The 10,743-nt window shown below is 35.5% G+C and overlaps 1 pseudogene; it reads left to right on the top strand.

Annotated features, from left to right (window-relative positions):
- The first annotated feature begins 4,427 nt into the window (after positions 1-4,427).
- LOC140595997 (cytochrome c oxidase subunit 7B, mitochondrial-like) lies at positions 4,428-4,753 on the top strand (annotated as a pseudogene).
- Positions 4,754-10,743: the final 5,990 nt, after the last annotated feature.

Genomic DNA, 10,743 nt, shown 5'->3' with positions numbered 1-10,743 from the left:
AAAAGTCCCCCCAAGTAAATATGATAGCCCCAAAAGAAGAAATGAGAGACTTGTGTCTGTCATCTTAACAAGTTTGCCATAAATTTATTTTTACTCTCTTACGATGAAGTGGTCATTTTAGACCTTGATACATTTTTCTCTTTGAAGGTAAACTGTGTCTTTATGAATTATTCTTTCAGTAAAATACATGTATATACACTTAATTATTTCTACTTCTCAGTCTTTGATCGTATAATCTATGAGAGAAGAACAGCTTAGAGTATATGAAAGTGATGTTGTATCACATGTGAATTTTCTAAAATAGGATATTGTCCCCAGGGATCCCTGGGTGGCGCAGCGGTTTGGCGCCTGCCTTTGGCTCAGGGCGCGATCCTGGAGACCCGGGATCGAATCCCACGTCGGGCTCCCGGTGCATGGAGCCTGCTTCTCCCTCTGCCTATGTCTCTGCCTCTCTCTCTCTCTCTCTCTGTGACTATCGTAAAAAAAAAAAAAAAAAGGATATTGTCCCCATAGACACCCCACATTCTTTTTTATTCTGCTCTAGATTATCTTGGGAAATCAATGGTTGATTTCCTTTATCATTGTAGTTTCTATTCTGTAATTTTAATGTGTGGCAGGCAAGATTAGAAAGGTGGAAAATATCTAGCCTGGAGAATAGCTAGACATCTCAAAAAGATGAAAGCATTAAAATGTTTTTAATTTTACGAAGATGAATTAGGGTGAAAAGAAACACAGATTAGAAAATTTGACATATTTATGTTTAGGTGTAGTAATTGTTGGCCCTAACTAGTAATAAAAGGTATATAGTTGTAGAATAGAAAACAGCATTTTACAAACTAACATGGAATAGACTACAAAGCTAAGGTCAATTACCATCAAGTTAAGTGTATTTTTATCTTTTCTATTGTTTATATCTTTAATTCAAAGAGCTCAAGATTACCTTTGAAGCTCATAACAAGTATTTTGTTGTGAAACACCAGTGGGCTACATCATAAATAGTAAAAATCCAAGATTTTTTTTCTAAATTTATTATTTATTTTGGTGTAATTCTTATCTCCTATCCTTAGTAATTGACAAATAAATACTAAGCCTTGAAATATGTCTATGAAGTTAATAAGCTACAATTACTTAGGTAGTATTTGTTTTTAATTAAAAATATTCATCCTTTAATTCCTTCCAGTTCTACAGTGAATGGCAAGCAATTGAAAGTCTGATGTTAAGTGTAGCTGTTCCAGATTTAAATAGATTCAACACAATCCACATAGAGCATAGTTTGAATAAAGGTTATCTGTCTCATGGTTGAAACATAAGCAGTACGAAACATAAGCAGTAGGCGTTAATGCTGTAACCCTAATCCCTGAATATTGTTCTGCTTTATAAAGCTTGGGGAGGAAAGAAAGACTTGTAAGGAGGTAATCTCTGTTTTTCAAAAGATACCATGTGTCATGGTAATATTCAGGATTCTTTTCAAATGATTTTTATTATTCCTTCAAGATTTTATTAAATTCCTGATACATGCAAAATATACTCCAGATTCTGAGGATATCAGATAGGCAAATTTTGGTCTATATTCTCAAGGAATCAGACACGTAGTAGAGAATGAGTAATGACAACATAATTTGTAAATGCTGAAAGATTATGAATTCAAGATGGAGGAGAGCAAAAAAGTGATCATGTCGACCTAGATATAGTTGATGTCGAAGGAAAGATGTCACCAGAGATTATTATAGAACCTGAGTTGTAGCATATTATCAGGAAGTATAGTTTTTTGATTTGTTTGTTTTTGGAGAGTTTACATATGCAAAGGTAAAAAGAATTAAAATAACTTATTTGTCATTCCTTTTTATTAGAATTCATGTGTTCTGTGTCTTCCCCCTTTAGAGATGCACAGATTATGCTAGTAGTTACACAAGACACAAAAACAGTACATAAAAATAATCCCCTATCACTTTGTTTCCACAGTGAAACTACCTAGCAGGTGACAAGCTAATATTTGGAAAGCCAGATATCAATAAAATGTCCTTCAAAAGAGAAAAGGTAATTATGAATTGGTTGGCTACACTTCGTTTTCTTGTTCATTGGTACAGAAAGTTCAGAATAAACATTACAAAGTTTGTTTATTTCCATGGGTAAACTCTCCCTTGGGTGGTGTATATAGCAGACATGGGGGGTACGCTCACCGATAATGTTTGATTTTAAGGCAACAGACATCTGAACGTTTTAAAGGTGGATTCTGATAACGCATACTATTCCTTGTTCTTGTTAGGTTAATTGAATCTCAAAGATTGTTTCTTAAACTGATTAGATTATAAATTTTATGCTCAGTTCTGCTGAATAATATTTTTTCAGTGAATTAACTCCCTAACAACTAATTGAAGCAGTGGTGATATTTTGGATAGCATCTTTACTTCCTTGATTGCATATTTTTATGTAAGCAAATTGCTTATGATACTGGGAATTTCTATTTCCAAGACCATAATGAAAAAACAGGGTAATCTCCATTGTTAAGTAGAGTAAGATATTATCGATATCTGACTTTTAAAATCTAAGCCAATTAAGGGCTTATCAATATATGTGTATATGTTTTATGAAATTCTTTGGAAGATTAACTAGTGTTTTATTATTATTTTTTTGATCTGAGGCATGTTCCTAAACTAAGAGAAAATTGTTTTCCATGAGATAATTTATTTCTTCAGTTGCATTTTGGAGATTAGAAAAATGGCGAGCCTTATTGACATGGATTTTGAGGCACAGTCAGAACGTGGGTTGGGAGGAGAGGCAGGAGTGGGATTGCTATAGTTGAAGAATAATATCTATTCAAGAAAGAGGAGAGGCACTTATCGTGCCATGTATTTGCATTTGCGGGCTGAAGTGATATTGTACAAGTTGAGTCCATACAAGTAGGGTTATCACATGGTTTCAGCAAGACACTTGAGCCTTCTTTTCTAGTGGATATGTTTGACATCTGCCCTAAGACACTTGAAGAAGTGAGTAGTAATTACTAAATATCTTCAAATTCTTGGCCCAATTGTTCTCTCTCTAGAAAGAAACATCAATTTATGCTATTCAAATGATAAAGAAAACTACTTGGATAATTGTTCTTTATCCATATAATTTTCATTTCCTTGTTTTTTTTCCCCGTTATGTTAGGGAGTAGTTTAAAAATGCACAATTGAAAACTGAAGGTGCCTTTGAATTCTCTGTTCATAATTGTGTTGCCTGTGTCACTTGCCAAGGTCAGTACACATTGGTAGTTCTTGAACTTCATTGTGCGCAATAATTACCTAGGGAGTTGTTATGTACGGCTAATTCTTGTGCTTCATTCATAATTACTGATTAGAATCATAAGGCATTGTCTAGAAATCCACTTTGTAATAAGCTCCATAGGAAATTCCAATTCAGTTTATTGGGAGATCACACCAGGCTGATTACTAACATCGCCCCATTTGTACTTTTAGTTGAAATCTACCCATTTAGAAGTCTCATAAATGACACAAAGAAAAAAATATCTTCAGCATGAATCATCTTGTGCATTAAACATTTTAAATTTAAATCTTCGTCCTTTCCTATTGTGATCCCAGTAAGCTGTGGCCGCTTCCATCCGTCTATTTTCTAGCTAACATCTGTGTGAAAAGCCTCTTCCCACTCTAGCAGCTTGTACGCCAGCCAGTCACAGAACTACCAAGTTTGGATTCTATTCTCATGTAATTGCTGCCTGTGGAAGATGGCACCGCTGTGCAGAATGCCAGTTCATTAGTTATGAGTTAGATGGAACTTAAGGCTTGAAACAAGATACTCTTCATTTCCTTCAATTCAACCAGAGCCTCCACCGCTCTCCTTGGGGGTTGGGGGGGGGCGGCTGACTCCAGTTGCAAAGTCAGGTGAGCACACCCACACAGAGCACATCATTCCCCAGCAGCAGGTCATCTGCTTTTGTCCCTCCAGCTCAGCTCCGTGGGACTGCCAGCTGCAGAGCAAATGCACTATAGCCCCCTTGCATAGAAAACGGATTTCTACTGAGCGGAAAATTGATGAAGATTGTGTGATTCTAGTCCATTTCACTCACAATGGGTAAGAAGGGCCTGTGCACAGGCTGGGGTGACACTCCCAGAACAGCTGCTGCCCTTCACCTAAGCCTAGTAAAGACGCAGGCAGGAAGATGGAGCACATAGGGGACAGGGAGGCAAATACACAGCCAACTCACTCTCTGTCTCTTCTCACTAAGAATTTCACAGGTGGTCATAGTTTCACCTGCCGTAAACATCCAAATGGTTCACAAAGTCTCGGGCAGTACAGGATTTATTTTCAGAATGCTACAAAAGGGGATGCAGGTTGGTTTATTTATTTTTTATTGTTTTTAAAAATTTGTTTGGGGATCCCTGGGTGGCTCAGTGGTTTGGTGCCTGCCTTTGGCCCAGGGTGTGACAATGGCACAAACAATGGCAAGGTAGAGTCACCAGAAACGGGCACCTGATTTCCATGATAAATATGGTAATGCTGTATTAGCTAGTGGAGCCACTTTCTGTATTGCTGTATGGGCATATACAGCAACACAAATTGGAATAGAATGGAACCTATCCCCTGTTGGCAGAGTCACCCCAAAAGAATGGAGGGATCAGTAATCCCAGCTGGTGTAATAATGAATTGTTTCAAAACCAACTCATAATTGATGCCAGGTGAAAGCACTGTGCACCTACTAAAATATGGCATGATTTAAGAAATAAAGTACATTTGAAACCTTAAAAAAAAAAAAGTGTGACCCTGGAGACCTGGGATCGAGTCCCACATCGGACTTCCTGCATGAAGCCTGCTTCTCCCTCTGCCTGTGTCTCTGCCTCTCTCTCTCTGCATCTCTCATGAATAAATAAATAAAATCTTTAAAAAAATTTTGTCTTCAGGATGACAGACCACCGATGAATCATGAACTTTTGTAAAGACTGTGGATGAACATTTATTTCAGTGCAAACACTGTTAGTAATTGACAGAGTTGAATGTCTAACTTGACAACGTCACCTCAGATTTAGAACAAGAAAGATAATAAAATTATAAAGGATGGTTTCTGCAATTTTCTGTCAGCCCTCCATACCATCTTCAACTAAAACACTCACCTATTTTTTTTTTAATTTTTATTTATTTATGATAGTCACAGAGAGAGAGAGAGAGAGAGGCAGAGACACAGGCAGAGGGAGAAGCAGGTTCCAGGCAGGGAGCCCGACGCGGGATTTGATCGCGGGACGCCAGGATCGCGCCCTGGGCCAAAGGCAGGCGCCAAACCGCTGCGCCACCCAGGGATCCCAAACACTCACCTATTTACACACAGAGCTAATCAATGGTCCAAAGTCCCAGGAAGGGAAGTGTCCTCACGTGCCTCCCTTTTATCAAGGGATCTCCCATCTCTTCTGCATCTGCATCTTTATTCATGATACTTGCTCTTTTTTCCTAGAATATAAATGTGCTCAAGTCTTTTTTGGGACAATAGGCACACACATAGTCGCTTATACTTTCCTCTCCAGCTCCAGCTCACTTGCTTGCTCTCTCACTCTCTTGCTCTCTCATGCTATCTCTCTCTCTCCATTTTGTAGCTAAATTCCTTCAGAGTCTTTTGGAATAGTGTCATAACCCTTAACATCTCTGTATGTCCCCTTGACCCTACTAAAAATTTTCTGGAAAAGCATTTCACTGGTAAATTCTATATTTCTTAGAACAATACACAGATCATACTCGGATTAACTTGATTCAATATTGTTAATCATATGTTTCTCCTTAAATAGTTTGCCTACTGAGTAATGGGGTACCACTCGTCCTGCATTCTCTTCCATTTAGACATTTCTATTCCCTCTTTTTCCTTGATTCCTCTTTTTTTTTTTTTTTTCGTAATTAAATTCTGATATCTCTGGGAGTTCTTACTTTAGCTCTTCCCTCTCTGCATTTGTCCTAGGGTCTTACTGTATACTATAAGCACCACGTTATTGCCTATAAATATGCTACGGCAACAGATTCTCCATTTGTAGAATACCAAACTGGACCTATCCCTTCTTTTTCATTTCACTGGATTTAAAATGTGTTGCCCTCTCCTTTTTTTAATCTCTCAGAAAATATCAGGACTATCCTTTCAATGACCAAACCTAGAAAAATTTAAACTGCAGTCTTGATTTCTATCTTTCCCTCAACTTCTATTTTTAAAAATAATGTCTTGCCATTTGTTCTCAGTGTTTCTTTGACTCTCTTGCTCTCTCTCTCTCTCTTCCTGTTTAAACTGTGGTCCTTGAAGCCCTTAATATCTGTTGCATCACCTTGGTACAAACTCTCCTTTACTACAGAATTAGATCTAAATTCTTTAACATTTCCCTGAAAGTTTTCATGACAGATCCCTGGATGTACTCTTTTTCTACATGTCTATCACTTTCCTACTCTCACAGGAAGAAATCTTTTATTGTTGTTAGGAAACATCCTAGAAATTCCCAAAGTCAAGATGAGACAAAAACAAAGAAACCAGAGGAGTGTGCAGCTTCTGGCACCTGTAGCTATAGCAAACTTCAAGTAGATGGATTCCTAGCTAGATCAACCTAGGTTCTCACACTAAGGACTTCTTTTCTTTAGCTCCTAGAAGCCAAGATGTTTGACTTTCGATAACAATGACAACAACAACAACAAAATTATAATTCATGCCTAGGAGCAAGGGGAATTCATTCTGAAGAGATAGAGCAAACATCAAAGTCAAAGATGTGATGAGATGTTAGAATTATCAGACAAGGCCTTTAAAAAAACTATCGTTAATTCACTAAGGACTCCAGTTGGACAAGTAGATACCTTACAGGAACAGATAGGTAATGTAAACAGAGATGAAACTCTAAGATTGAATTAAGAAAAGACTGGAAAAAAAACCTACTATAACAGTAGTAAAGAATATCTTCAGTGAACCGACCAGTAGACTTGATATGACAGAGAAATAATCAATTATGTGGAAGATAGGTCAAAAGCAACTTCAGAAAATACAAAGGGGAAGAATGAAAATCAACAGCAAACATAGAATTGTGGGATAATTCCTCAAACTGTGACATACACATAAGTTCAATACCAGAGCAGGAAAATGAAAGAATAGAATAAAATAAATATTTGGAAATATAATGACTAAAATTTTCTAAAATTAATAACAAACATTAAACCACAGTTTCACAATGCTCAGAGAATAAGAAGGGCATATCAAACACAAACAAATAAAATTAAAACAGTAACAACAAAAAACCTCCATATATATATATATATATATATATATATATATATATAAACTATGCAGTGAAACAAAGACAAAAAGAAACTCTGGATTTCCTGGGTGGGTCAGTCAGTCCAGCACCTGCCTTTGGCTTAGGTCATGATCATAGGGTTCCTGGATAGAGCCCCATTTGGGGCTCCCGGCTCTGTGAGGAGTCTGCTTGTCCCTTTCCCTCTGCCTCCCACCCCCTTCCTCCCTCCCCCTTCTATATCTTAAATAAATAAATAAAATCTTTAAAGAAAATACTGGAAAATCTGTAAAGAAGCAAGGGAAAAATAAAAATAAAATACCTTACTTATAAAGGAACATGGATAGGAATTATAGTGTATTTATATTGAGAAATATGTAAGAAAAAAGACAGCCATATTGTATATGTAAAGTTTAAGAGAAAGAAACAATCCCAGTAACTTAGAATTATATATACCAAAAAAGTATTCATTAAAAACAAAGAAGGAATAGATTTTCTCAAAAAAACTGATGGAATTTATTGCCACCTGATCTTCTCTGCAAGAAATGATAAAATAAGTTATTTAGGGGAAGGAAAATAATATAGGTTCAAGCTTTGGCTATAAAGAAAGAAAGCGTGTCATATATGGAATAAATGAAGTTAAATTCTTAACTTATCTTAATGGTAATTGTTTAATGTAATGACAGAAAAAAATGTATTTAATGATAATAGCATATAGGTAAGTGAGGTGAATAACAATTACATCACAACGGTATGAAAAAGATTTGGAAACACTGTAATAAGCTAACTGTCCTACATATGAAACATATAGGGCATTTTGAAGCTATATTTTGATTAGTTAAAATATGTTATAGATATTAGGGCAATCACCAAAAAAAGTTTCAAAAGACTATAGATTTTGGTCTCATCTCTGATATTTAAAGAGATTGGAAATCATGACTCATCCTTGCAATTAAAAAAAACTAACAACTCAGAGATTAATGAAGAAATTGGAAATAAATTAAGAGACAAAACTGTGTTAAACTGATCAGAAAATTGGTGACAGAGCCAAATCTCTATCCCCAAACCTAGAAATACATAGGAAAATCAGAGTTGCTAGTGCGAGCTGCTAACCTGGAGCTTATGTCCATGGATCCGTCAACTGGTAAGAACCTTTAAATGGCAATGCTGATTACTTGCTTAAGGATGAGTGTGGAGTATAAGTGAGAACCTTTGGGGGCCACAGCCTTACGGGGACCCCTATATTTTTGCATCAGAGAATGCTTCTCACAGTGAAGAATGAGAAAGATCTCTTTGTGGCAATGACATGGGGATGAAACAGGAATCATTGTGAAATATACTCAAAGCCTTATTCATAGCAAAGGCCTAATCTCAAGGGAAAGGGCTTTCCTAGAGATTTGCTCTAGCCTGGCAAATAATCCTTCCACTTGAGTGCCCTTTAACCCTTGAGTTCACCTAAAGGTGAAAAGAAATACCATACTATTTGCAAAACACTTGTAGGGGTCACAACTAGAGACAAAGGTCAGCCTATAAACCAGAGGTTTAATTTTAAGATTAAAGACTCTTCACACCTATTTGTAGTTACCTAAACGGCTCCAATAAAAAGAGTGGATCACATCTGAAAGAGCCATAAATCATAGTCTTTTTCTTCCAAACTCAGAGTCAAGAGAAAAGATGAAAGCAAGGACACTGGAAGGATCTGAAACTTCTGGTACCTGTAGGTAGAGCAAACATTCCACACAACGCAGCTCATACCCAGATTAACATAAATCCTTATGCTAAAGGTCTATGTAATTCAGTTCCTTTATACTTAATACTACATGTCCAAAGCAGAAGAAATCTCCGAAATCAGAGTGGCTGAGAAATTTCCCAAATGAATAAGAGAAACTCACAAATTAAGGAAACCTACTGAACATCAAGCATGATAAATACAAACAAACACAAACTTACAAAGAACATAAACATGTTTAAATAGCAAGAAATCAAAGACAAAGGGAAAATATTGAACGAATAGAGGGGGAAATCTTACTTAAGGAGGAACAAGGATAAGAAATAAAGAAGTAGATTTATTATCAGTAACCGAACAAGCAAAAAGCAAAAAAAAAAAAAAAAAAAAAAAAAAAAAAAAAAACAAAAAAAAAACTGGAGTGAAATTTTTAAAGCTTTAGAAGAAAGAAACCAGCAATCTAGAATTCTACACCAGACATCTTCACCTTCAAATGAAGGAGAAAGAAAACTTTTCTAACCAAGAAAAACTGAGGAAATTCATCTCCAACAGATTTGATTTGCAAGAAATGTTAAAAGGAGTTCTGAAAGAAGAACACATGTCAGCTACATCAATCTATAAAGAAAAAAATTATTAGAAAAAACATATACAATAAAGTATTTTAGTTTTCATTCTTAATGAATTTAAAGATTAACTGAGTATTTGAAATAGTGACAGTAATGATGTGTTTGGACGTTTAAAGCATAGAGATGAGTCAAATGACAAGAATGTTATAAAGAATAGGAGAAAGAAATCAAGAATGATCTGTTATAAGGTACCCGTACTACACGTGAACTATTAAAATATAATTTGAAGTTTGACTCTATTAGTTCAAATGTATATTGGAGATTCTAGAGCAACCATTAAAAATATCTTTGTAATAAGTATGGAATAACGTAGAATAATATAAAATGCTCAGTTAAACCCAGAGTAGGGAGGGAAACATTGCAGGATGAAAGAACGAAAGAATAAAAGCAAAACAGAAAACAGTTACAAGCATGGTTACTATTAACTGAATTATCATTGATCACATTAAAGGTTAGTGTTCAAAATACATCCACTAAACTACAGAGATTGTCAGAGTGAGTAAGAAAAAACTAAAACCAACTGTGTGTTGCCTACAAAGAATGTACCTAAAATGTAAAGATTCAGGTAGATTTAAAGTAACTGTTTGGAGGGATGTATACCATGCTAACAACTACCAAAGGATTTGTGATAACCATATTAACTTAAGAAAGAAGCACGATTCACATCAAGGAAGTTGCCAGAGATAACAAGGACGTTGCATAATTAGAAAGGAGTCAACTTTCCAAAAAATCATAACAGTCTAAATATGTATGCACATAACAAAAGTGGCAAAGCACATGAGATGGAAACTGATGGAACTGAGAAGAAAAACCAGAAGAAGAAACATGGTTATATCATTATGTATAATGTATTTATACAATATATCTTATAATATATAATTGTTGCCTTCAATACCCTATTTCAGTAATTAATAGTTAAGCAAGACAATATCCAGTAAGGACATAGTTTAGAGGAATATGCCTTTAATTAACTTGGCCTAATTGACATTTATGCAATACTTTATCATAACGACCTACACTTTCCCCAAGTTAACATGGAACGTTCCCAAAAATATACCAAACTCTGGGCTATAAAACACACTGTAAAAATTTTATTTATTTTTTATTTATTTATTTTTAAAGATTTTATTTATTTATTCATGAGAGACAC

The sequence above is a fragment of the Vulpes vulpes genome, chromosome 16 (assembly GCF_048418805.1).
Source record: "Vulpes vulpes isolate BD-2025 chromosome 16, VulVul3, whole genome shotgun sequence".
In the NCBI taxonomy this organism is placed as follows: domain Eukaryota; kingdom Metazoa; phylum Chordata; class Mammalia; order Carnivora; family Canidae; genus Vulpes; species Vulpes vulpes.
This window is presented reverse-complemented; position numbering and strand designations above follow the sequence as displayed.